Source organism: Piliocolobus tephrosceles, chromosome 7, assembly GCF_002776525.5.
Source record: "Piliocolobus tephrosceles isolate RC106 chromosome 7, ASM277652v3, whole genome shotgun sequence".
NCBI lineage: Eukaryota > Metazoa > Chordata > Mammalia > Primates > Cercopithecidae > Piliocolobus > Piliocolobus tephrosceles.
Genome location: NC_045440.1, coordinates 54,689,741 through 54,716,984, shown reverse-complemented (window position 1 = coordinate 54,716,984; position 27,244 = coordinate 54,689,741). Strand labels below are relative to the sequence as shown.

Genomic DNA, 27,244 nt, shown 5'->3' with positions numbered 1-27,244 from the left:
GCCCCAAGGTGATGATATTTGGAAGTGGGGCCCTAGGGAGTGATTAGGTCATGAGAATGGGGCCTTTATGAAAGGGATTCGTGTCCTTATAAAAGAGGCTTCACAGAGCTCTTTCCCTCTTTATCCACCCTGTGAGGGTGTGGTGAGAAGACAGTTTCTGGTTTCTGGCAACCAGGAAGCAGCCCTCACCAGACACCTATCTGCCAGTGCCTTGATCTTGGACTTCCCAGCCTCCAGAACTGTGAGAAACAAATTTGGTCGTTTGAGCCACTCAGCCAATGGAATTCTGTTATAGCAACATAAATTGACTAGACACTGAGAAAGTCTCTCTCTTTACAAAGCAGGACAAATAAACAAAAATCCACTACTAGAAAAACCATGGTAAACTTTAAAACATCAGGAATTGACAGATAATTTAAGAAGCTACCAGAGAAAAAAGTTTCCTACAAAAGAATGATAATTAGGCCAACAACCATACTTCTCTTCAGCAACAACAGATCCCAGAAGAAAACAGATAATATCTTCCTCTGAGATAAGACTCAGAGAGCTTCTCTCTCACAGACCGTTGCAAAAAAATTATTAAAGCATATTTTATCAAGAAAAGTAGGTCCCCAGGGGAAGCATGGAATACAAGAAACAATAGTAAATCTAGAATTCGATAAAATACGTTAGTAAATTTAATTAAGTACTGTCTGCAAAAATGGGTCTTAGGCTGGGTACAGTGGCTCATGCCTGTAATCCCAGCACTTTGGGAGGCTGAGGCAGATGGATCACTTGAGGTCAGGAGTTTGAGACCATCCTGGGCAACACAGTGAAACCTTGTATCTATGAAAAATAAATAAATTAGCTGGACTTTGTGGTACATGCCTGTATTCCCAGCTCTTCAGGAGGTTGAGGTGGGAGGATCACTTGAGCCCAGGAGGTGGAGACGGCAGTGAGCTGTGGTCATACCACCGCAGTTAGCCTGGGCAACAGAGTGAGACCCTGTCTCAAAGAAAAAAAAAAAAAAATGGAGCTTGAGTACTTGTGTACTTAAGTACTTGACTGAATGCAGGAATCTTTTGAAAGTGATTAGAAAAGTTAGATGAACATTATGTAGCCAGGGAGGGTTACTATAATAGGACACTAAATGGAATGTTTCCTGTCATATCAGGGTTTCCAAAGTCTCTGAGTCTCCAAAGGCAAGGACTGTGAGTGATGTGTGCCCACATATTCTAAAGAGAGCTTCTCACACTTCTATGTAAAACTTAGTAGGAGAATTAATGGAAATCACATACTGATAATCTTGAGAATACTTTAGAGATAAACAGATTTCACCAAAGGAAATTTGTAGTAGAGAGCGCCCAGTAGCATGTCTGCTCCTTTCTCTCCCACCATCTATTGGAGACAGAAGAGATCCTGGGGGAGCATGCCAGAAGAGACGACTTGAACCACAGTCCTCAGATGAGGACTCTCGGAAAGAAAATTATTAAAGTATATTTAACCAAGAAAAGTAGACCCCAAGGGTAAGTATAGAATACAAGAAACAATAGTGAATCTAGAATTCGATAAAATACTGTAAAATATATCAGTAAAAATGTCAGGTGGGGTGGTTCATGCCTATAACCACACCTACTTGAGAGGCTTGATTGAGGCCAGGAGTTCGAGACCAGGCTGGACAGCATAGTGAGACTCCAATTCCAAACACATTTTTAAAAAAGAAAGAAACTCAGGCACCAGCCCTGTCCTGGTCCTCAGATGATGCAGAAGACTCCTGGGGAGAACCTGGCAGAGTTGGAGAGGTACAGAGACTGCAGCTTCCCTCCGGACTGCCTGAGACCGAATGGGAAGGGCCGGTTGGAACAGCCAGGTCTAGGGAAAAGGGAAGCAACCAGCTGCGTGGATGGGTGAGTTTTTCCATGGGAGACATGGAAGGGAGCCAAGCTTGAATCTTCTTGAAGGATCCTGTGCAAAACTGTTGGATTGGGGAGGAGGACCCTAGGGCTGTATGACTGGTAGCAAAGCTGAAGAGGTCAGGCAGCAGTGGGGAGATCCCTGTAGGGGAAGACTGGTCTGAATTCCCACTGATCAACACCACCTCTGTCTTTAGCAGTGCTGCATCCACGGCAGCGGAGCTAGGAAAGGAGAGAAAGCAGAGAGGAACCGGAAGGGCTCTCCTCCTCTCCCCTGCCACTGTTGGTCTGCCCGACCTCTGGAGAAGCCACAGCTGGGTGAGGGGAAACTGAAATGGAGGGCACTAAAGTTTGATTTCAAGGGGACTGACCTTTTTTTTGGTTTTGTTTTTGAGACAGAGTCACGCTCCATTGCCCAGGCTGGACATGCAGTGGTGCGATCTCGGCTCACTGCAACCTCAGCCTCCCAGGTTCAAGTGATTCTTCTGCCTCAGCCTCCCGAGTAGCTGGGATTACAGGTGTGCATCACCACACCCAGCTAATTTTTGTATTTTTAGTAGAGACAGAGTTTCACCATGCTAGTCTAAAACTTGGCCAGGCTAGTCTAAAACTCCTGACCTCAAGCGATCCCTCCCAAAGTGCTGGAATTACAGGCATGAGCCACCGCGCCTGGCCGGGACTAAACATTAAAAAACAATTTGTTGCTTTTTTTTTCTTTTTATGGAATGCTTCACAAATTTGCACGTCATCCTTGCGCAAGGGTCATGCTAATTTCTCTGTATTGTTCCAGTTTTAGTATAGTGCTGCCGAAGTGAGCACTGAATTTTTTTAACGCCTGAAAATGAGACTGTTCTAATACTGACATCGACCTGAAAAACTCTAGAATCTGCATAAGATAAGGTTGAGGGGAGAGGAGGGGAAAACCGATACTGTTTGAATGTGGTGATAGGAGAAGAAATTCACTGCCTGTTTACACTCAGTTCAGTCCGGCTTGTTAAATTAGTGAACTACATAAAGAAATTAAGATTATCTCGTGCACAAGAATGGGTAAGAGGTGACAGCAAATATCACCAATTACAGTCTGGGGGCAGGGACATGAAGGGAGATCTGTAAGGGATCAGATCAAAAATAGGAAGAGAATGAAGGAGAGAATAGGGGAATCCACAGTGGACCCAAAGTACCAAGGCTAAGAACCTAAAATTGGATTGGCATGAAAGAACGAAGAAGGGCCTGCAATCCCAGCTCCTTGGGAGGCCAAGGTGGGAGGATCACTTGAGGCCAGGAATTCAAGACCAGCCCAGGCAACATAGCAAGACTCCATCTCTACAAACATTAAAAAATTAGCCAGATGTGGTGGTGCATGCCTATAGTACTAGTTACTCAGTAGGCTGAGACAGGAGGATCACTTGAGCCCAGGAATTTGAGGCTGCAGTGAGCCATGATGGAGCCACTGTCCTCCAGCCTGGGTGACAGAGCGGGACCCTGTTTCAAAAAAAAGAGAGAGAGAGAGAGAGGAAAAAAGAGAAAAGAAAAAGAAGGAAAAGGAAAAAAAGAGAAAGAAAAACGAAAATATAGCCAAGGCCAGAAGTATTGATGCCAGAGCCCAGTGAGTGATCAAAGTAGCCACATCCACACACCTTTTATTAGAAACCTCAATTTCTGTGTAAGAATAAACTTTAACATCTGGATTAGTTTCCTAGAGCTGCTGTAACAAACTACCACAAACTGGATGGCTTAAAACAACGGAAATTCATTCTTGCACGGTTCTGGAGGCTAAAAGTTCAAAACCAAACCGTCAGCAGGGCCAGACGCCCGCCTCTGAAGGTTCTAGGGGAGAATTCTTCCTCGCCTCTTCTGGCAACCTCTGTGGCAAAAGAAACCCAACCTCTGCCTTCTTTGCCACTTGCCCTTCTTCCCTCTATGTCTGCCTGGGTCTTTGAAGGTCTCCCTCCTTATAAGGTCACCAGTCGTGGGGATTTCAGGCCCACCTTTATCCAGTTTGGCCTCATCTTCACTTGGTTAGCCAGATGTGGTGGTGTATGCAAAGACTCTGTTTCCAAATAAGGTGAAATTCACAGGCATCACGGTTAGAACTTCAACATATATTCTGGGGGGACACAATTCAACCCATAGCAATGTTTAATGTGGAGTGAGGAATAGGAGCTCCTGTGAAGCCACTTTAATGCTTCTGTCCAGAACTGTCAAGTGCACTGGGTGACTGGGCACTTTAATCTGCAGCTGAGTTGACTAACTCAGCTGTGATAATTTATTAATATTATTTTTAGGCCGGGCATGGTGGCTTATGTCTGTAATCCCAGTACTTTGGGAGCCCGAGGCAGGTGGATCATCTGAGGTCAGAAGTTTGATACCAGCCTGACCAACATGGAGAAACCCCATCTCTACCAAAAATACAAAAATTAGCCAGGCGTGGTGGCAGGTGCCTGTAATTCCAGCTACTTGGGAGGCTGAGGCAGGAGAACTGCTTGAACCCTGGAGGCGGAAGTCACAGTGAGCTGAGATCGCACCACTGTACTCCAGCCTGGGAGACAAGAGCAAAACTCCGTCTCAAAAAAACAAACAAACAAAATATATATATGTATACATATATATACTTTTTAAAGTCATGTTAAAATATGAGAATAGCACCTGCACATGATAAGAAAAACCATACAACACTGACGGGTTTATAGTGACAGCTGTGTCCTAGAGGAAAGCGCCATCATTTGTTTTTCTGTATGCCTTTCCAGATATCTATCTATACATAGGCATTTTTAAGAAAATGGAAGCATGGTATACCACTGTTCTGTGCCTCTCTTTCTTTACCTCACAGGGTAGCTTGAGGCTCTTTCCACATTAGCACATGTGGATCTACTGATGACACAAGTATGAATTAGGTTTTCTCCAACTTCTAACAGTCCCAACAGTTCAGTATCTAAGAAATGGCAAAGGCACAACACAAATGCTTTGATTATATAGTAATGATTTGCTTGTACAGTGTGTGAGTATATCAAGATCATTTATTCAATAAATGCAAACAGATGTAGAAAAGGAGACAATCTATGGAGAATCTAACAACATGGTAAGGAGTTTTCTTATTCTTTCTCAGGTAGTATCAGCCCTCACTCCAAAGCTAAGCATAGGCAAAGGGCAGAACTTCTGTGCTTAGCAGACTAGGTGGTAAGAAAAGGTCTGTTGAGGCTGGGCATGGTGGCTCATGCCTATAATCCCAGCAGACGTTGGGAGGCCGAGGCGGGTGGATCACCTGAGGTCAGGAGTTCGAGACTAGTCTGGCCAACATGGTGAAACCCCGTCTCTACTAAAAATACGAAAATTAGCCGGGTGTGGTGGCATGTGCCTGTAGTCCTAGCTACTTGGGAGGCTGAGGCAGGAGAATCACTTGAACCCAGGAGGCGGAGGTTGCAGTGAACTGAGTTTGCACCACTGCACTCCAGTCTGGGCAACAGAGCAAGACTCCACCTCAAAAAAAAAGTATATGAATTGCAGTGCATTGAAACACATAAAATTGTGAAAAACTATGAATTCATAACGGTACTAAAAAAACTCACTGACTACATTTAGACAATGATAGGGAACAATTTTGAAAAGTGATAAATAAGGGGAAGGAATCAAGTTTTTATCCTACTTTTCCTATACAAATCATACTTCAGGGTAACCTAATAGTTGATACGTTTTTTTTTAAAAACATTTTACTCACTAATAAATGAAAAAATAATAGATGAAGAAATCACGTATACAAACACACACACACACACACACTACATACACACACACACACACACAAATAAAATCACCTATGGAAAAATGTTCAGTTTTATCAAAAGTAAATTTAGAAAAATATTGGTATTCTCAATGAAGTATTAGAATAGACAGACGAACAGTAGCCGGAAGCCAGTGGGATGAATTCATCTGAGAGAATGTAACTAATGAAAGATTTCATAAATACTGAAGATGCAAAATTGAAGTTAAATGTGATTCAAGAATAAATATTAAAACTTATGTGGCAGGAAATCATGTAAAACAAAGAGATGCAAATTAAAACTAGGTATCTTTTTTTGATATTTTTACCTATAAAATTGGCAAAAAAAAAAAAAAAAAAAAACAAGATTAACTGTATCCACTGTGAGGACTGGGGAATTTGGCTTAAATCTCAACTCCATTGTTGATTAGCTGCATGATCCTGGGGAAGTTATTCCATCTCTTTGAGTCTTGGTTCCTTCGTCAATAGAACTGGGATACTGAGTATCCTGGAGGTGAAGATTAAATGAGGCGATACCAGTGAAGCACTTCAATTGTGCTTGCAACACATAGCACTCAATAAATGTTTGCTATGTGGTTATTCCTATGCATAGGAATTTGCAGTTTTGTGATTTACGTTCCTATTATGAATAGGATCTCCCTTCATTAATTTTCCTTTTTTTGGCCATCCTTGTCTAGTCTTATTTTTCTGCCTTTTAAAACAAAGCTGGAAAATTTCCATCTTTTTATTTTTTTTTTATTTATTTATTTTTTTGAGATGGAGTCTCACTCTGTCACCCGGCCTGGAGTGCAGTGGCGCGATCTCAGCTCACTGCAAGCTCCGCCTCCCGGGTTTATGCCATTCTCCTGCCTCAGCCTCCCAAGTAGCTGGGACTACAGGCACCCGCCACCTCGCCCGGCTAGTTTTTCGTATTTTTTTTAGTAGAGACGGGGTTTCACCATGTTAGCCAGGATGATTTCGATCTCCTGACCTTGTGATCCGCCCATCTCGGCCTCCTGAAGTGCTGGGATTACAGGCTTGAGCCACTGCGCCCGGCCCCATCTTTTTATTTCTATGTATTTTTTGAGACAGAGTCTCACTCCATCACCCAAGCTGGAGTGCAGTGGCCCGATCTCGGCTCATTGCAACTTCCACCTCCCGGGTTCCAGCGATTCTCATGCCTCAGTCTCCGAGTAGCTGGGATTACAGGCGCGCACCACCATGCCCAGCTAATTTTTTTTGTATTTTTAGTAGACATGGAGTTTCCCCACGTTATGTTGGTCAGGCTGGTCTCGAACTCCTGACCTCAAGTGATCCGCCCACCTCAGCCTCCCAAAGTGCTGGGATTACAGGCAATGAGCCACCGTGCCTGGCCAGGCCCTGATGCCTTTCTTAGGGACAAATCTCATAACACCTTTTCGATTTTTTCTATGTAGTTTAGGATCTTCTACTACCATATGACTCAATATTTTAAATATAAATTTTTTCAGAAAAGTGTCTATCTTACGTAAGATTTTCAAATACATTGGCATTAAACTTGTACATGTTATTTGGTTTTTGTGTAAAAAAGTCTTGATCCGGTTATGCACCATAACTCATTTCTGACGGTTTGGGCTTTTCTGTCCTCTTATCTGAATCAGATTTGTCAAAGGTTAGTCTGTAGTTCTGTTTTCCAAAGAACTGGCTTTAGGCTTTATGGATCAATTTTGCTTTCTGTTAACTGTAAATTTCATTAATTTCTGTTTCATTTTCATTATTCTTTATCTACTTTTTAAAAAATGACTTCGTTTTCTCCTGGCCTCTCACACTAAAGTTTTAGTTCATTTATGTTCAGTCACTGCTGGTTTTTAATAAGTGGGTTTAAAAGTATAAATTTTTATCTGATTACTGCTTTGATCATATCCATTGAGTTTTGCTATATAGCACTATTTTTATTTCCAAATACCTCAGATCTAACTGATGCTCAGATTTTTTATCCACAGCCTTTTAGAAGTTTATTTTTAATTTCTTGACTAGCCTGACTAGTTTATATGTTTCTTTACATTTTGATCAGAAAATGTGGCCTGTATGATTTTAACATTTTTAAATATATTATTACTTTGTAGATTGATTTGATAGTTTTGCCTTTTTCAAAATATCATACAAATTAAATCATGTGGCATGCCATTGTTTGGAGTCTGGGCTTCTTTTACTTAGCGTAGTGCTTTTGCAATTTACCTGGTTGTGTGTATCAGTAGTTCATTCTTGTTTATTGCTGAGTAGTACTCAACTATATGCTTATAACTGTTTATCCAGGCACCTACTGATGGACATTTTTGTTATTTCCTGTTTTGGGTGCTTATGAATAAAGCTTCTATAAACATTTGTGCAGAGATTTTTGTGCGGGTGTATGTTTTCATTTCTCTTGGGTAAATACTCACTGGGTCACAGAGTAAGTGCATGTTTATTCGCTTTCTAAGAACATGCCAACTTGTCTTTCAAAGGAGCTGTATCTTTTTTCTATTCCCACCAGCAATGAATGAGAGTTTCAATTGTTCCACATCCTCGTCAGTAGATGAATTGTCAGATTTTTTTTTTCCTGGTGATTTTAATAGGCATAAGTGGCAGCTCATAGTGAGTTTAATTTGCATTTCCCTCTTGACTGACAATGTTGAGCATCTTTTCATATATTATCTGCTATGTGTACCTCTTCCTTGGTGGAGGGTCTTGGTAATCTTTTTTGGCTCATAGCCTGAAGCAAGAGCCCCTCAAATACCAGCTTTGTGCTCTTGCTGGTACCAGGGCATGTGGACTTTTGCTGGCTACATGGCTTTCTTCATGTTCCTAATAATGCTTTGACTGATTCTGTTTTGTGTAAAGGTATTTAACACATACGTGATGAATGATTAGAGAACTAATAATGTATCCCTCTGTGTTTCACCTCATGACTCAGTGTATCTTTACCCTTTCTGTCTGATAACATATCTGGGAATTTAATAAAATGTATGAACCCAGCCCAGGAAGGCACTTGTCCCTTCTCTCTTCAACTGTCTACTGGTCACCTTCATTTCCCCAGTCTCAGACACTCTAGATACAAAGGACTCTAGAAGGAAAGAGAGAGAATACACACCCAGCAGACATTTTCCTTCCTCTAACTGCTGAGTTTCCATCACCTCTGTCCTTCCACATCAGTCAAAAGTTGTCAAAGACAAGTGTATCACACGCATTTAATCCATTCTCAGACATGGCTCATCATTATTCACATAACAATTCCTTCCCTCTGTATTGCTACTTTCTGTAATGTTACTTCTCTACCAGAAGCAAGAAACCTCCAATATCAAGAGCCAGGACTATGATATCATTCTGCCATAGGAACATTAATATCCAAATTTTTAATATAAGCATGCATTTAAATATCTACCTGTACACTATTATAATAGCAGCCTTTTGAAAAATAGCATAATGGGCTGGGTGTGGTGGCCCACAGCTGTGTAATCCCAGCACTTTGGGAGACCAAGGCCATGGGTGCATCACTTCAGCCTAGGAGTTTGAGACTAGCCTGGGCAATACAGGGAGACCCTGTCTCAACAACAACAACAACGACAACAACAAATTAGCCAGATATGGTGGCGCACACTTGCAGTCCCAGGTATTTGGGAGGCTGAGGCTGGAGGATTGCTAGAGCCTGGAAGGCAGAGGCTACAGTGAATTGAGATAACACCACTGCACTCCAGCCTGGGTCACAGAGCAAGACCCTGTCTCAAAAAAAAAAAAAAAGGTATATGGATAATATACTCATACTGGATAATAGAGTACTCAGAATCAAATGGACCCAGTACCACCACTACCTCTATGACCACAGGCAGGTCACCCCAACTTCTCCGTGTCAAATCAGGAAAATAATAGTACCAGGCTTATGGGGTTGCTGGGAGGAATATATACGATAATTCATGTAAAATCCTCACATAGTGCCTGGAATTATTAAATGCTCAACAACTGTTACCAAGTATATTTTTAAAAAGAATAACATGCCGTAAATCCATCATGCCAATATTTAAAATTTTATTTTGCATTTCCTTCCCTTTGTTCACAAAATTATTTACATGATTATAAGAGAGTGTATATATGATTTTGAATGCTGCTTTATAACTATCTGTGTTGATATAATAGTTTATTTATTTATTTATTTATTTATTTATTTATTTATTTATCTTGAGATAGGGTCTCACTCTGTCACCCGGGCTGGAGTGCGCTGGTGCAATTATAGATCACAGCTACCTTCACCTCCTGGGCCTCAGGTGATCCTCCCACCTCAGCCTCCTGCGTAGCTGGGACCACAGGTGTGAGCCACTGCACCCAGCTAATTTTTTAAATTTTTGAGACAGAGTTTCACTCTTGTTGCCCAGGCTGGAGTGCAACGGCATGATCTCAGCTCACTGCAACCTCTGCCTCCCAGGTTCAAGAGATTCTCCTGGCTCAGCCTCCTGAGTAGCTGGGATTACAGGTACCTGCCAGCATGCCTGGCAAATTTTTGTATTATTAATAGAGATGGGGTTTTACCATGTGACCCAGGCTGGTCTCAAATTCTTGGGCTCAAGTGATCAACTCAACTTGGGTACCCAAAGTGCTGGAATTACAGGCATGAATCACCACTGCCAGAAGTAGTCTTTATAAGTTTATAAGTTTTAGTAGCTCGGCAAGTCCAGTGTTTTACTTTTCTGTATCTCCTTTATCTATTGCTTTATTCCAACTATTGCTTCTGACTTTCATGACTTCCTTTCCATAGCTGCCTTGTCTGCATGTGCCTGCCTTTATTCGTTGCTTTCAAGGTTCTATAAAGAAAATTTCTAAGAGTTAAATAAAATCACCCATTATCCCATCTCCCAACATTTTCCATCTTTTCTTTCCATATGCATATGCCGTTTTCAATAGTTTCAGTGTCAACCATCTTCAGATGGACTGCTCTCTGTTAAGCATCATGAATGGGTCAGGCAGCTTTGACCTTTCACCACCCGCCTCATAACTTCATTGAACCCGAGACTCTACCCTACAGAATGCACTTCTAGATGGATGTTTTTCCGGACTGGTGTTGTATTTCAGGATCAGGGTGACAGTACCCCCTACCTTTAATGGCTCCACAATGACCCAAAGGCAGGAATCCCAAACCTTACCCTTAGACACGGTAGCCAGTAATGACCTTCAAACTTAATCTGTATCCTGGTTAAATCTTTTGGCCCCTCATTTCCTACCCCTCTAAAATGCAAAGCATAAGCTTGCCATTCATTTTCGGGGATCCTAAGAAGCTATGAGATGCAGGAGCCTGTTAGCCTGGCCTCTGGCCTCCCAGGAGACTCGTTACCTGCCCTGCCACTCCCCATCCCCAAGAGTGTCTCTCTTACTCTTTAAATATTTTGGAAAGATTCTTTAAAATTTTTTTTTTTTCTGAGATGGAGTCTTACTCTGTCACCCAGAGCTGGAGTACAATGGGGCAATCTCGGCTCACTGCAACCTCAGCCTCCCAGGTTCAAGCAATTCTTCTGCCTCAGCCTCCCAAGTAGCTGAGATTACAGGCTCGCACCACCATGCCAAGCTAATTTTTATATTTTTAGTAGAAACAGGTTTCACCATGCTGGCCAGGCTGGTCTCGAACTCCTGACCTCGTGATCCGCCTGCCTCGGCCTCTCAAAGTGCTGAGATTACAGGCGTAAGCCACGGCGCCCAGTCAAGATTCTTTAAATCTTAATAGATACAGGAAGGCTATCAAAACATAGAAAACATCAAATGCTTCAGAAAAAAACATGGTTCACAAGCAGGAGGAATCTGCGTGCTTTGTTATCTGAGATAAGGAAGAATGGGACCAATTGTGAAGACAGCTCCGACACCAACCCATCTGGCCACTTAGTTCCAACGCTCCTCCCAGATTTTTGTTACGATATGCTACAGAGTTAATTGATGGGACATTTGGCCCTCTTTCTATTTTCGCATTGAAGAAATGACTAATGACATTAAAATGGGGTGGAACGTGAAGCCAGAGAGCTATGTCTGGGATTTTACAGCTTTGGTAATCCCCAATATACCGACTATAGCAGATGGACAAAAACAAGGGAGTCTCCCTCCTAACTCTCAGCTGTAAGCCTTCCCCTTGCATTGCACTGGGATGCTATAATTTTATCTTAGTCCCTCAGTTGTGCCCTATACATATCTCTCCCAGTACTTTTTTGAGCCTGTTCAAATGATCGGGTCTTTGTTGCTGTTCCACATTAAGAACAAACCGCCTTTCCTCATGAGCCTCATTCATTTCAATTGCACTGTTTTCTGAGCTCCCACTGACTGTGGTTCCAAGGTGCATGAAAAGCATTCCAGGCCGGGCGCGGTGGCTCAAGCCTGTAATCCCAGCACTTTGGGAGGCTGAGACGGGCGGATCACGAGGTCAGGAGATCGAGACCATCCTGGCTAACACGGTGAAACCCCGTCTCTACTAAAAAATACAAAAAATTAGCCTAGCGAGGTGGCGGTCGCCTGTAGTCCCAGCTACTCGGGAGGCTGAGGCAGGAGAATGGCGTGAACCCAGGAGGTGGAGTTAGCAGTGAGCTGAGATCCGGCCACAGCACTCCAGCCTGGGCGGCAGAGCGAGACTCCGTCTCAAAAAAAAAAAAAAAAAAAAAAAAAAAAAAAAAAAGAAAAGCATTCCAGGAATATCCTCCTGTACTGCAGCCTCAAGAGACACTCTCATTTCCTTGTTCTCTGCTGTAACGTTTCTGAGTATTTAACACAATGTGTTTCAATTCACTCCTAATTTTACCTCCTCTTGGTCGTCCTGCCTTCTAAGTTTCCCCTGCCTGGGAAATCTTTCTCTAATACTATCTTGCCTTGGATGCAGGATGATTTTCCACAGATACCACATTTGCCAGCACACTTAGGGACCACTCGATAGCAAAGTAGCAGAGCATTGAGTGAGTTGTTTTTTCTTTTTTTGAGATGGAATCTTGCTCTGTCACCCAGGCTGGAGTGCAGTGGTGCCATCTTGGCTCACTGCAACCTCCGCCTCCTGGGTTCAAGTGATTCTCCTGCTTTAGCCTTTCGAGTAGTTAGGACTATAGGCACATGCCATCATGCTTGGCTAATTTTTTGCATTTTTAGTAGAGACTGGGTTTCACCATGTTAGCCAGGATGGTCTCAGAACTCCTGACCTCGTGATCCGCCTGCCTCGGCCTCCCAAAGTGCTGGGATTACAGGCATGAACCACCGCGCCTGGCCTCAGTGAGTTTTTTGTAGGGTCCTCTGGTCTTAAATACTTGGTCTTAAAGTTGGATGCTCACTTGTGGGTGGAGGAGGGGGAACCTGTGATCCAGGCCCCTCTCAGCCCCATGCATGTCTCTGACTTCAGACAGAACTGGAAGTCGAATGAAGGGGAGGAGGAAAAGCATGGAAAAGCCATTTGGCTGGGGACAGGAGGCATAAAATGTGTTGGAGAGAGGGACAAATCTCATATGAAGGGTTCTAGGCTTCCAGAACCTGAAGGAAAGAGTTTCTGAAGATGCTTGGCTTCGAGGAGGATGAGTTCAGAGGAAGTCTTTTTTTGGCTGCTCGCCAGATTCTCATTCAAGAATTTACACAATGAGGTTAGAAAAACAGACCTGCCGAATCCATGCTAAACTCTCCTTGGGTTTAGCTGCCTACCTGAAAATAGCAACAGGGGAATGTGGCTTTCTCTGAGTCATGTAACACCGGATCACCAGATGCTGCTGAAGTCACAAACAGGCCCTGTTACTATTAGCAGCGAGACGTAAGCTGAATGCTGGTCAACAGTGATGTTCTGTTTAGTAGGATGCTGAGATGAGGCGATTCTAAGTTTGAGAGGACGCTGGCCTATTATCCTGCAGTGTAGTCATCACCAGACAAAAGTCCATCTCACTGTGGCTCATGAAATATTAATGAAGAGCTAGAATTACTTGCACTGACTTCAGCACAAATAGACCAAAAAATAAAATCAAAGCTCTATTTTCCACTACATTTGATACAGAAAGCTAACAGTTTCGAAGCTGGTGGATTTTTGTGGAAATTCTAAACTTTGCCTCCAGGCAAATCTGTGGGTTTTCAAAATTTTCTGTCTTTTGGTTTTATTGTCTATTTGGGTTTTATTGTCTGACTATTTTAAGAAAAAGCTGGTCCATTGTTTTCTAGTAGGGGAAGTCAACTGGAAGCTTAATAGTAACAAAAGACTTTTGAATTATAATTACTTCCAGATGGATGCTTACAGATGTCCTCATCTTTTAAAAAACCACTTAAGCATCTTACCATCTGTTTTTCAGTGACTTATCATGGAAATCTTTACACTTTTGTTTATATAGCCATTGCCAAATGTGTAAGCCCCAGGAGGTTTTAAGCCAGTGAAGGCTTTAAGACTATAATAAGAGTGTCTTTCTCTTCTCTTCTGCCATTACTAAATGAACATCCTATATAACTCAACTTTTACAATGGCCTTTTGGGAAGTATTAGAAAGAAGAAAGTTTGATCTGAAGGAAATTAATAAATTACGTATGTTTTTATTTGTTCTTTCCTAACGTCAGCCAACAACGAAGGAGCATTTTGTAAGTACTGATTGAAATCTTTATTAAGAGCTTTGCTTATCCCAGCAAACAGTGGCATTCTCAAGAAAATTGCAGCTGGGGTGCACTCCCAGTGATAACTTAGCCCAGGGCACCTCTGAAAACATTAAACACTTGGGAAAATTTTTGTCTGTGGGGCTGCTTTAGGGACTCTTCAAATGGCTGAGGAATGTGTCAGGCCATCATTAACGGTTTGCATGAGAATGGCCAGCTTTTTACTGTTTCCCAGCAAGGAACAGGCTCCCTAATGAGAATTTCTTCATAGTTTTTGCAAATTACAGAAAAAAACAGGCAACTTACATCATAGAAAAATTAATGTCGAAAATCGTTGTGGCCGGGCGCAGTGGCTCATGCCTGTAATCCCAGCGCTTTGGGAGGCCGAGGCGGAAGGATCACATGAGGTCAAGAGTTCGAGATCAGCCTGGCCAACAGGGCGAAATCCCATCTCTACTAAAAATATAAAAATTTGCCGGGCATGGTGGCGGGCACCTGTAATCCCAGCTACTTGGGAGGGTGAGGCAGGAGAATCGCTTGAACCTGGGAGGCGGAGGTTGCAGTGAGCAGAGATCACACCACTACACTCCAGCCTGGGTGACAAGAGTGAGACTTGGTGAAAAAAAGAAAAAGCGAAGTTATTATCTCTCCAGAAGAAGCTACCCCTTCTTGTTTTTTCTCTCTTGGTAAGCAGTGTTACTATCTCTCCAGTTGTTCAAGAAAACTTGTCATCCTCACCTCCTCCCAATTCTAACTCCTGGCAAAGGCAAAGGAAATCTGCCTCCCAGCATGCCTCTCACGTCTGCCCTGTTTTTCTCCACATGCTATGGCCCTAGTTAACATCTCGGGTCTGGACAATGATGGAAGTCTCCCCGCCACTCGCTCTGCCTCCATTCTCACCTTGGATAAAAGGTAAAATTCTGGTAGGAGCTATGAGAGAGCCACAAATGCCCTTCTTCCCCCTGTGGTCTTTCTGCTCTGCTCCTCCTTCTGAAGCAGCATCTAGTGCTGAGACTTGGTAGGGAGGGTCCTGGCTTTAGGGTGAGTGTGCTTTTCTTGGGAAATACCTCTCATTGTGGAAGGTGGGGGTAGGTAAGGTCCCAAGGGACAGATGCTGCTTGGCTCAGGCTGGGAAGAAGCATGGAGAGTGCTGAGCTACGTAAGTGACATCACCAAGGCTGCAGAGCTGGCAGAGATCCTGGGCAGAAACCAGTTTGCTGTTTGTGCCTTCTTGGGTGCCATCTCCTGTCAGGAACCTAACTGCTGTGGAAGGTGGCTGGCTGGGGTGCAGATATAGCCAGATTAGGATCAAAATTAATTCCGGGACTCTGCGTAACAAGTATTCGAGGTTAGTCAAAGTTGACAACATTTTTCTAAATTGAGATTTCTTATCCTGCAACAAATGTTGTAAGTAAGCCTCATTGTTTGTTCACCATTTTCAGAATTTTAAAAAAATCAATAGTGAAACAGGGCAGTGCTTTTTTAATGATTGTAGAACAGTGTCTAGCGTACAGCAGGCACCTAAAATATTATGTGTCCAACAAAATATATAGTTATGTATATACATATACATCTATCTATACAAGCACACACACGTACCATATTGATAACACAGCTGCTTAATAAGTTAACCTGTCCATTTTTATTTAGAGCAAATAAAATTAACTGCCAGAGTATGAACTGATCAATCTGATCTCTCTGTCAAAAATATAAGAATCAATCATTTTGGGCCAGGCACAGGTGGCTCACACCTGTAATCCCAGCACTTTGGGAGGCTGAGGTGGGCAGATCACTTGAGGTCATAAGTTCGAGCCCAGTCTGGCCAACATGGCGAAACCCTTTCTCTACCAAAAATACAGAAATTAGCCAAGCATGGTGGCGAGTGCCTGTAATTCCAGCTACTCAGAGAGCTGAGGCAGGAGGATTACTTGAACCCGGGAGGCAGAGGTTGCTGTGAACCAAGATCATGCCACTGCACTCCAGCCTGGGCGACAGAGCGAGACTCCGTCTCAAAAAAAAAACAAAAAAAAAAAAAATCTTTTTTTTTTGTTGTTGTTGTTTTTGTTGTTGTTGTTGAGACGGAGTCTCACTCTGTTGCCCGGGCTGGAGTGCAGTGGCCGGATCTCAGCTCACTGCAAGCTCCACCTCCCAGGTTTACGCCATTCTCCTGCCTCAGCCTCCCAAGTAGCTGGGACTACAGGCGCCCGCCACCTCCCCCGGCTAGTTTTTTGTATTTTTTAGTAGAGACGGGGTTTCACAGTGTTAGCCAGGATGGTCTCGATCTCCTGACCTCGTGATCCACCCGTCTCGGCCTCCCAAATCCCAAAGTGCTGGGATTACAGGCTTGAGCCACTGCGCCTGGCCAATCATTTTGTTTTTACATTCAAAAGTTTTTTTTTTTTTTTTTTGAGACGGAGTCTCACTCTGTAGCCCAGGCTGGAGTGCAGTGGTGTGATCTCGGCTCACTGCAAGCTCCGCCTCCTGGGTTCACGCCATTCTCCTGCCTTAGCCTCCTGAGTAGCTGACACTACAGGCGCCCGCCACCACGCCCAGCTATTTTTTTGTATTTTTAGTAGAGATGGGGTTTCACCGTGGTAGCCAGAATGGGCTTGATCTCCTGACCTCGTGATCTGCTCACCTCGGCCTCCCACAGTGCTGGCATTACAGGCGTGAGCCACCGCGCCCGGCCAAAGGCTTATCTTTTTCATCATTTTCACAGCAGTATCCATAACCTATTGGTCAGTGTAATGAGCCAGTGCAAATATTACAACTATGCATAGACAGGGAACGGCATGCACATCCCCACACAAAAGAGCAGCTAAAATAAACGAAGGAAATGCCAAGCGTTGAGAAGGATAGAGAGGAAGGATAGAGAGCAACCAGAACTCTCCCGCACCACCGATGGGAGTGTAAATTGGTGCAACCAGTTAGGAACACTCACAGCATGTGTTTCAGCTGACCCCATGTACATCATCTGACCCAGCCATTCCAGGCCTTGGTATATACTCCCCCAGAACACTGTACCAAAAGTATGCATTAGGATGTTCTACACGTAATAGCTTAAAACTATTCACATGTTTACCAACAGTAGAATAGGGCTAGGCACGGTGGCTCATGCCTGTAATCCCAGCACTTTGGGAGGACACAGCGGGCAGACAGCTTGAGCCCAGGAGTTGAGACCAGCCTGGGAAACATGGCAAAACCCTGTCTCTACAAAAAGAAGCAAAAATTAGCTGAATGTGGTGACATGTGCATAGTCCCAGCTACTCAGGAGGCTGAGGTGGGAGAATTCCTTGGGTCCGGGAGCCAGAGGTTGTGGTGAGTCCAGGTCATATCACTGTACTCCAGCCTGGGTGACAGAGCAAGACTCTGACTCAAAGAAAAAAAAAAAGTAGAATGGATAAGTGAATGTGTTTATATAATGGGATATTATTCAGCGATGAGAATAATCTCATGAACAATGAGATTATAAACAATCTCCAACTACCTCAATAGGTGGATTAATCTCACCAACGACATTGGCAACTGCCATTCTGCATTCTATTCTATCTCTATAATGCTTTCCTTTTTTTTTTTTTTTTTAAAGGGACAGGGTCTCACTCGGTTGCCCACACTGGAGTGCAGTGGCTATTTGCAGGCATGATCATACCACTGCAGCCTCAAACTCCTGGGTTGGAGCAATCCTCCTGCCTCAGCCTCCCAAGTAGCTGGGACTACGGGTGTGTGCCAGTCCTGTCTCTATAATTTTGACTACTCTAAGTACCTCATATAAGTGAATCATATAGTATCTGTCCTGTTGTGTCTGGCTTATTTCATTCAGCATAATGACCTGAAGTTTCAGCCATCTTTGTAGCATGTGTCAGAATTTAAGAGGTGTGGTTTTTCAGAGAAGGAATGTTTTAGAAGTGGCAATAGACAGCAGAGACACCTACCTTACTGCTAAGCCCCAAATTTCTGTGGAGCATTTCTGTGGGGAAATGTCTCTAACTACTAGCGCCATAGAGGAGGCAGTGTTCTCAAAGACCAGCCAGATCCCAGCGAGAGATGAAACAGAAAGGGACATTAAGAGACAAGTATAGGCCAGTCGCGGTGGCTCACGCCTGTAATCCTAGCATTTTGGGAGGCTGAGGCAGGTGGATCACTTGAGGTCAGGAGCTTGAGACCAGCCTGGCCAACATGGTGAAACTCCGCCTCTACTAAAAATACAAAAATTAGCTGGGCATGGTGACGAGCATCTGTAGCCCCAGCTACTCAGGAGGCTGAGGCAGGAGAATCACTTGAACTTGCAAGGCAGAGGTTGCAGTGAGCCGAGATTGATTGCACCACTGCACTCCATCCTGGGCGACAGAGCAAGACTACATCTTAAAAAAAAAAAAGAGACAAATATGAAGGCCAGGACATGTTGCTGCTGGTAGACCAATGACCAGAGAGTACAGTGGGATGCTGTGAGGGGCGTGGAGGAGTGTCCCATGAAGCAAGGTCAGGATGTGAGCAGCCCTGCTGAGACCGGGGTCAGAGGGCTGAGTGGGAATATTGGGTTTACTTGGAGGAGTCCTCTGAGTGCTGGGCTGGCCTGTGACCCACAGCTGGTCCCTAGAGAACACTCACTTAAAACAGAGAACTGGGCCAAGAATGTCCAGCAGTCTGGTGCAATAGTGGGAGGAGAGCATGGGGTGTCCAGTCAGAGGAGCCCTGCCATCCTGACCTTTGCCACCTGTGAGGCCCGGACCAAATTCCTTCGCCTTCCTAAGCCTCCACCTCCTCATGTGTGTAACAATAGCTGCCTTGAAATGTTTTAAGAGGATTAAATGAGAGAACGTATGCGAAAGGTCTCTGAAAACCAGGTGCTACTCTGGTGCCATTATTTCTTTAAATTTAGTACTTATTGATAGTTTATTTGTTGTTTACATTTCTTGCTATATAAACTTATTGATATTTAACGTAAAAATAGGATGAGTAATATGGAAAGACCTTATAGGTGTTTTAAGACTGTATGCAGGCCGGGCGCGGTGGCTCAAGCCTGTAATCCCAGCACTTTGGGAGGCCGAGACGGGCGGATCACGAGGTCAGGAGATCGAGACCATCCTGGCTAACACGGTGAAACCCCGTCTCTACTAAAAATACAAAAAACTAGCCGGGCGAGGTGGCGGGCGCCTGTAGTCCCAGCTACTCCGGAGGCTGAGGCAGGAGAATGGCGTGAACCCGGGAGGCGGAGCTTGCAGTGAGCTGAGATCTGGCCACTGCACTCCAGCTCGGGCGACAGAGCAAGACTCCGTCTCAAAAAAAAAAAAAAAAAAAAAAAAAAAAAAAAAAAAAAAGACTGTATGCAAGGCTGTGTGCAGTGGCTCACAACTGTAATCTCAGCATTTTGGGAGGCTGAGGTGGGTGGATTGCTTAAGTCCGGGAGTTTGAGACCAGCCTGGGCAACATAGTGAGACCCTGTCTCTAAAAAAAATTTAAAAATCAGTCAGACATGGTGGCATGCACCTGTAATTCCACCTACTCGGGAGGCTGAGGTGGGAGGATCGTTTGAGCCCAGGAGGTTAAGGCTGCAGTGAGCTATGATTGCACCACTGCATTCTAACCTGGGGGGAAAAAAAGGCTGTAAACAAATTGGTCCTGTACCTTTGTGCCTATATTCAGCAGGGACTGAAATAGCAGGGACCCCATTTACCCACCCTCAGATATCTGGCACCTTGACCATTCACAAACCTAGAAGTAACCCAGAATGCCTTCAAGGACATGCAAGCGGTGACAAAAATAGCTGGGCAAAGCTGAGAACAGAAAGACTAGAGGACAGGCATGTAAATCTGCCAGTTCACCAAGCAGAGCACCTTTGCACGCAGGTCAGGGAAGCACCAGGCAGCCTGCTGAGGGCAGTGAGTGGTGAGGGGTCTAGCTGGATCCTTACTCTTCCCCTGTTGGGCTTTGTGACTGGAGCCTGAAGCCACCTCCCTAGGCCTTGGTTTCCTCCTCTGTGAACTGGAGGCAAAATGATCACCAAGTTTTTCTTCTCTTTCTAACATGCCATGGTTTTCCTGCCACTACATGGCTGAACTGTGCAAACAGGATGCTGAGTGAGGGAAGCCAGCTAGAAAAGGCCACGTGGAAAGGCAAATCTGTGGAAACAGAAAGTAGTTCAGTGGTTGCCTGGGGCTGCTGGAGGAAAGGACTTGGTGGTTGACGGCTAAGGGGTGCTGGGTTTCTTCTTGGAGTGATGAAAGTATTCTAAAATGAATTGCAGTGATGGTTATTCATTTCTACGAATGTATGTCATAAAATAGTTTTTAAATGCTGGTATTTTAATTTACCTTAAAGGTAGCGTAGTGGATTAAGTACCAAAAAGTATAGAAATGCAGGTTGTGAGTTCTGTTCTGTCACTAACATGTTCACCTGACATAAGTCAGCTACCTGCTCTGGGCTGCTGTTGGTTGAGTCGTTCCCCTTTCTGTTCCATAAAGTCATGATTCTGTGACTTAAACCTGAGACACATGAGAAAAGGAAGGAAAAAATACCCAAGAAAGAGAATAGAGAGAAAAGGCAGTGGGCATAGCACATGTGGCATGCTGGTGACAAACACAGTACACATAGTACATAGTACACCACAGGCATTGTGGTGCCAGGAGGACAGACACAGGAGCATAGCACAGCATCACAGCCAGGGTGGGGGCCAGCTGCCTGACTTCTGAAGGAAATGCTATTAACACATCACAGCTGGGAGCATAAGTTCCTAACAGCAGAAATTTTAATATGTATTTGAACAAAAATGTGCCATGAAAATACTTTCTCTGATCACCATGCTACAGTGTGAAATGCAATTGAACATTACATAGCATTTCAGTGTTTTCTTTGATAGGCATATGTCAGTACAAAGATCAGAAATGCAAGCTCTTTCCTTGGTTAAAGGCAGCTGCCGTGCTCTTTGGCCTAGAGAATTATTGTATTTATAGTCTTTTCAACATTCACCAAGTGGAAAAGTGGGTTCCCACAGTGCATCTGGAAAAACAGAAATGTATCTGGCTTAACTAATTACAGTTCAGCTTTTATTTAATAGAGAAAACAATAAATATGTGCAATTAATGCCACATAAGCCCTTACTGGATTCAATCTCATGCATATTTCATTTCTACCTCTGGTTTGGAAATCTAAGTAATCTAGAGCCCACAGGGTATCATGTGTTAGGCATGCTTCAAAATAACCCTAAAAAATGTGAACTGACATTTGATATGAATTTAAATCCTCCACAAATCCACACTTCTGTTAAAGTGCCACAAGGTTACTATATTGAAGTTATATGGAAGTAATGGTGAAGACAATGGAGCATTAGGAGTAGGCCAGTTTCTTCTTTGGTTCTGACGTGATGGAAGGAACATAGCCTTCCAAAGGAAAAAGGATAACACTCCTTCTGTGCTCCCTAATGGCCACAACTACTTCTAGGTACACTCTGAGTACCCTCAATACCAGGACAGGGGTCTGGGTAACATCTGGTATCCTCTGAAGGTCACACATTTTCCTCACCTGGAACATTCTCCAAATTAACAGTGCAGAAGGGAAGCACAACCTCATCATCATTGTCACCACTCCTCAGGTCAGGCAGGGAATTACAGCCAGGGGGAGGCAGAGCAGCAGCCCCTGGTGGTGCAAGGTGAAGGGGTGCGATCCAGCCCCACAGCCATCAAGGAGGCATTCCAGCCCTGCTGAGGAACAGAGCTCCCAAAGTTTGGCCTGGAGTGGACACTCAAGCTCTTTCAGCAAGCAGAAGGTGGCTGTGGTAACAGTAGCACCTGTTGCCTTTGCAGTGTGTGCCTCACATGGCTTGGACCTATCAGCCATTCTGTATTTTTGCAGACATCGTATCCCTCTAATGTGGTGCAACAGGAATTTATTTGAGCCTTTGGGTCTAACATCTAGTTTGCAGAAATTTAGGGAATACAGGAACAAGTTAGCAACTTGAGGAAGCAGTAAATGAATTCAATGTGGGACAATCAATGGGGCAGCAGGTCCAGTTTCTTCCAGTTGGTGTATGAAAAAGAAGATGGATGATGAAGATTAGTAAAGAGGCTAATGAGAAAGAATGTGCCATGGTTACACATTAGATGATGCTAATTGCTTACTGTCAATTTTGTTGGGTTTGACAAATGTATTGTGGTTACTATATGGATATTATAAAGTATGCCCATTAAAAGATTAGGTTCCTTAAAAGTAACATTCATTTTTATTTGAACCATCTTTAATGAATAACATTTCTACTGATGCTTCCTACCATTGCCCGTAAATTATTAGCTGGAACTAAGGAAACTCTTATGGAGAGGGCATCCAAGTTTGACCACAACTGAGAGCTAGGGCCTTACCCAGTGCTGCAGGAATCCACCTCTAATCTGGTCCAGTCTTCCAGGGCAGCCCTAGCCCATTCTGCTTGTGCTGGGCACAGATCTTAACAGACATTAGGCCTGGATGAATATCTGCTGAAGAACTTCCTCTCCATCATTACAGCAGATGGGTTATGAAATGTGTTAATGTACATGCAAATTAAGGATAAAAATGTACAAAAGATGTGTTTGTAAGTAACTAGCTTTCTCTACTTCTTACGGTAATGTCTGGGCAAATTTCCCCTCTACATTTCTCTTTTCACAAATTCCACTTTTGCCCATAGAAAATTCTCTATGATCCCCCGTGGACAGTAGCATTGGCTGCTCAAACTTTGTCTTGTGTCCATTATTAGAATTTTTTATCCTAGGATGATTCTCCTATGATAATGGTATGAAATAGCAAGTTCCTATTCTATTTAAAGCTTTCAAGCTGTCAGTAATTTGAAATCTCTGAAAACCATCTGAGCTCTCTCAGCCACAAAACCTTTGTGCATATTATTTCCCAGTGGTCCTTCTTCATTAGTCCTTTCGGGGCTTGTTAATTACTACTAAGTTTTCCTATTAATATGAAAATGCTGAATGTTGAAATAGTGGATACCCAAAGGAATCTTAAGTTGGGTCTTTTGATTTTATTTCCTATAGGAGATTTCCTTTAATTGGACTTTTGGTCTGTCTTTTGAAATTTTTTTAAAGAGTAGACTATCCTGTAAGAAATAAAATTGTCATTGCTTGAACTTCATATTTACTTTCATACAGATTGTTTCCTACAAAAACCTAGTAATACCCCACACTTATATTTATGCTATAGTCCAGAGGTAGACAAACATTTTCAGTGAGGGACCAGAGCGTACCTATTGCACACTTTGCAGGCCTCCTGGTCTGTCTGCAACTACTCAGTTCTGCCTGTATATCACAAAGGAAGCCTCAAACATCAAACAAATGAGCATGGCTGTGCTCCAATAAATCTTTATGAATGCTGAAATCTGAATTCTGTAAAATTTTTGTGTGTCACAAAATCTTCTTCTTTTCTTTTTTTTGGGGGGGATGGGACAGCATCTCACTCTGTCACACAGGTTGGAGTGCAAAGGTGCAATCCACGGCTCACTGCAACCTCAGCCTACTGGACTCAAGTGATCCTCCTGCATCAGCCTCCTGAGTAGCAGGAACTAAGGCTTATGCCACCACACTTGGCTAATTTTTTATTTTTGCAGAGGCAGGGTCTTGCTTTGTTGCCCAGGCTGGTTTCAAACTCCCAACCTCAAGAGATTCTCACGCTTAGGCCTCCCAAAGTGCTGGGATTACAGGCATGAGCCATCATGCCTGGCCTTATTCTTTTGACTTTTTCTCCCAACAATTAAAAAATGTAAAAACCATTCTTGGCCGGATGCAGTGGCTCATACCTGTAATCTCAGCACTTTGGGAGGCTGAGGCAGGTGGATCATTCGAGGTCAGGAGTTCGAGACAACTCTGACCACCATGGTGAAACCCTATTTCTACTAAAAATACAAAAAAATTAGCCGGGCATGGTGGCAGGCGCCTGTAGTCCCAGCTACACAGGAGGCTGAGGCAAGAGAATTACTTGAACCCGGGAGTCGGAGGTTGCAGTGAGCCGAAATCCCGCCACTGCACTCCAGTCTGGGTGACAGAACAAGACCCTGTCTCAAAACAAACAAACAAACAAACAAACAAACAAAAGGAATAAAAATAAAAACCATTATTAGTGTTCAGGGCATACAAAAGCAGGCAGAGGGCTAGAGGTGGCCCTGTGCCTTGTTTGCTGACCCCTATCACAAACAGAAACTCTTCATAGACTGTTTATGGATAATTGAGAAAAGGAAGTGCAGATTCTAAAGTAGTAAGATCCTACTGGTTATGTTCAAGAGCTTCCCACCATAACTTCATGATCATTTAGCATGTAACAGCACAGAAGGCTGCACATCATCAGAACCTAACGAATCCACATTTCTGCCTCTAGCCCAGGCCATTCCCTGGCTGCCATACACACAGATCCAACCAGCTGCCTGGCACCACAGTTGGAGCTCTCCTGGGCATCGCTAGGGTCTAACATGGAATCCAGCGTCTCCCCCTCCAGCCCATCTGTTTCACCTCCTGTCTTCTCCATGGCCACACATGGTGCCACCATCCACCTACATGAAGGAATCACCTTGATTCCTCATGCATCACTCATGAGCAAGCTCACTGCATCTCCAGGACTCACACCAGGCCTGCACTGCATCCCTGCTGCTTCTCCTAGGCTGGCGGACCCATCTCTTGTCTGGATGGCTACAATACATCCCATATCCACTGCCTTCCCTCTCCTCTGACAGCTTTCTTGTTACAGTAGCAGAGTTGAGTAGTTGCAATAGAAAGCACATGGCCCACAAAGCCTAAAATATTTACTAACTGTTTTAAAATAGAATCTAGACCCTGTTAGTCCCCTCCTGTGGGCTTCAAAGGCAAATCCTGACACTAGAAAAAATCCAAACTCTATCAGGGCCTAAATAATGCACAATTTTTCCTATGTTTACATGAGCAAATGTATCACATCTTACATTTAATATTTGAAATGATTTTGTGGCGATTTTGAGATCCCATTTATTAATGGGGAAAACTCAGCTTCAAGGAGGTTGTCTAATGTGCCTGACATTCAGTCAGCCCCACACAGGCTTGAATCTAGATCATGTGGTTCAAGGCACGGACGCATCTGTCACCCCACAGAACTGTGCCCCTCACAACCACAGCTGCACACGGGCCACAGTTTGATGTATTTGAATCATTTGTGTAGGCCGATCAGCGAAGGTTGCTGGAGTCCTTTTCCCAGCAGGTCTGCTCTGATTTGAATGGGCTAAGAGAAACTCCAGCACATTACTTTGTCCCACAGGGCCTTAGCATTCCCAAGACAGTTCTCTGGGCTAAGCTGATAGAATGTTTTTGTCTGCAGTTCCTAGGATGTGTGTGGGAGAATCTCTGCTCCTCGAGGTTTCAGTTTTCTACAGTTTGTACCAAAATATCTACTGAATTTTAGATCTCCCTCCCCCTTGGCGTGAAGTGTCAAATAGTAGATATGTTGAACAAACAGATCTAAAATTGAAGAAATTTCAGACTTGAAATGTTCAGTGGTTATACACTTTGGACTCTTCGCAGGGAACCATAAGCAATTTATAACCTTTCAGTGAGACAAAATATGGCAGTCGGATACAGAGACCCAGGACGAAAACCTCCTAACTAATGTATTGGGTAAAAAGGCACGTAGAGGACCTGTTTCAATTAAGAAAATATAAGCCATATGTAGCCTTCTAATTATCAGAGTAGATTTGATTGATTTTAACAAATGTTTTCTCTATCTAAATTCGTATTTATAGTTTTCATAAATGCCCTCATGATTCTGAATACAGATCACTAGAAGATAAAGAAAAGAAATAAAGCCTTTTGGGCCGGGTGTGGTGGCTCACACCTATAATCCCAGCACTTTGGGAGGCCGAGGTGGGTGGATCACAAGGTCAGGAGATCGAGACCATCCTGGCTAACACGGTGAAACCCTGTCTCTACTAAAAATACAAAAAATTAGCTGGGTGTGGTGGTGGGCGCCTGTAGTCCCAGCTACTGGGGAGGCTGAGGCAGGAGAACGGCATGAATTTGGGAGGTAGAGCTTGCAGTGAGCTGAGATCATGCCACTGCACTCCAGCTTGGGAGACACCGGGAGACTCCGGCTCAAAAAGAAAAAGAAAAGAAAAGAAATAAAGCCTTTTGTTTAGTTTATGACATTTGTTTAACATGCTCGGGGGGTGAGTTTTTCGCTTGACTAGATTTTGCATAATTTTATCCTTTTTATACTTCTTAGTATTCTTTCATCCTTTAAGTCAAGTTTATTCTACATGGTCTGGTTATGATGTTCTGGTGTTTTTGTTAATAAGTATTTCATTTTGCCAAAAGAACAGGACAGCCTAGCCAGTCACTCAAGGGGCCGAAGGTGACATATGTGTTTGGTAAAAACTTAGCTTTAGTGGGAATTTGACAAATTTCAGGTTGTTGCATAACTAGATCCCCTCACTCTTGTGCCTTGACTTAAATCTGCCCACAAATGGTAAGAAGAGCAGTCCTTCTCGGAATACGGAGGTCAGAGCAGTGAAGCTGGCTGTCATTGAAGCTGGCTGTCATCACACTAAGGAACTAAAGGCTGAGACAGTAAGCAAGAGTGAGATGACAGGTGAGACTGAGGTAAGTCCAAGGCCTTGGGGATGCACACATCAGTGCTATCCTCCTGGCCCAGGTCAGGAGAGTCCTGCTACTCCACCTCCAGGTTTACCATTTTCATCCCAGCTTTAGAGTAGAATCTAACTATTTCTATATATTAGTATAGTATTTTTTTTTTTCAGGAAGCAAATGCCATAGTCAAAAGAGCAACAATGGCAACAGGAAATCTAATATGAAAATTAATTATATTTAAATCATTCATGGAGATAAGGTTAAAATTACAGTCCCCACAGACTCTCCTCTGCAAAGGTCAACCAGCTGTTCTTTCCAGAAATTAGTGTTAGCCTTTTCTTAATATTTTTTAATATTGTTTTCTTATTGCCTATATCTTATAATAAGCCCTATATATCTATATAACATGAAGTGTTAAATGTGGGTTTTACTGCGAGT

General features: G+C 43.5%; 1 protein-coding gene and 1 non-coding gene across 6 annotated transcripts in view; both read right to left on the bottom strand.

The window, feature by feature from the left end:
• RGS20 (regulator of G protein signaling 20) overlaps positions 1-27,244 on the bottom strand; it is a 106,666-nt gene that overhangs the window by 38,804 nt on the left and 40,618 nt on the right. The gene's annotated exons all lie outside the window — the stretch shown is intronic.
• On the bottom strand, positions 2,607-2,710 carry LOC111521098. Its single transcript, XR_002724868.1, has one exon. It is a non-coding gene; the product is annotated as a U6 spliceosomal RNA (small nuclear RNA).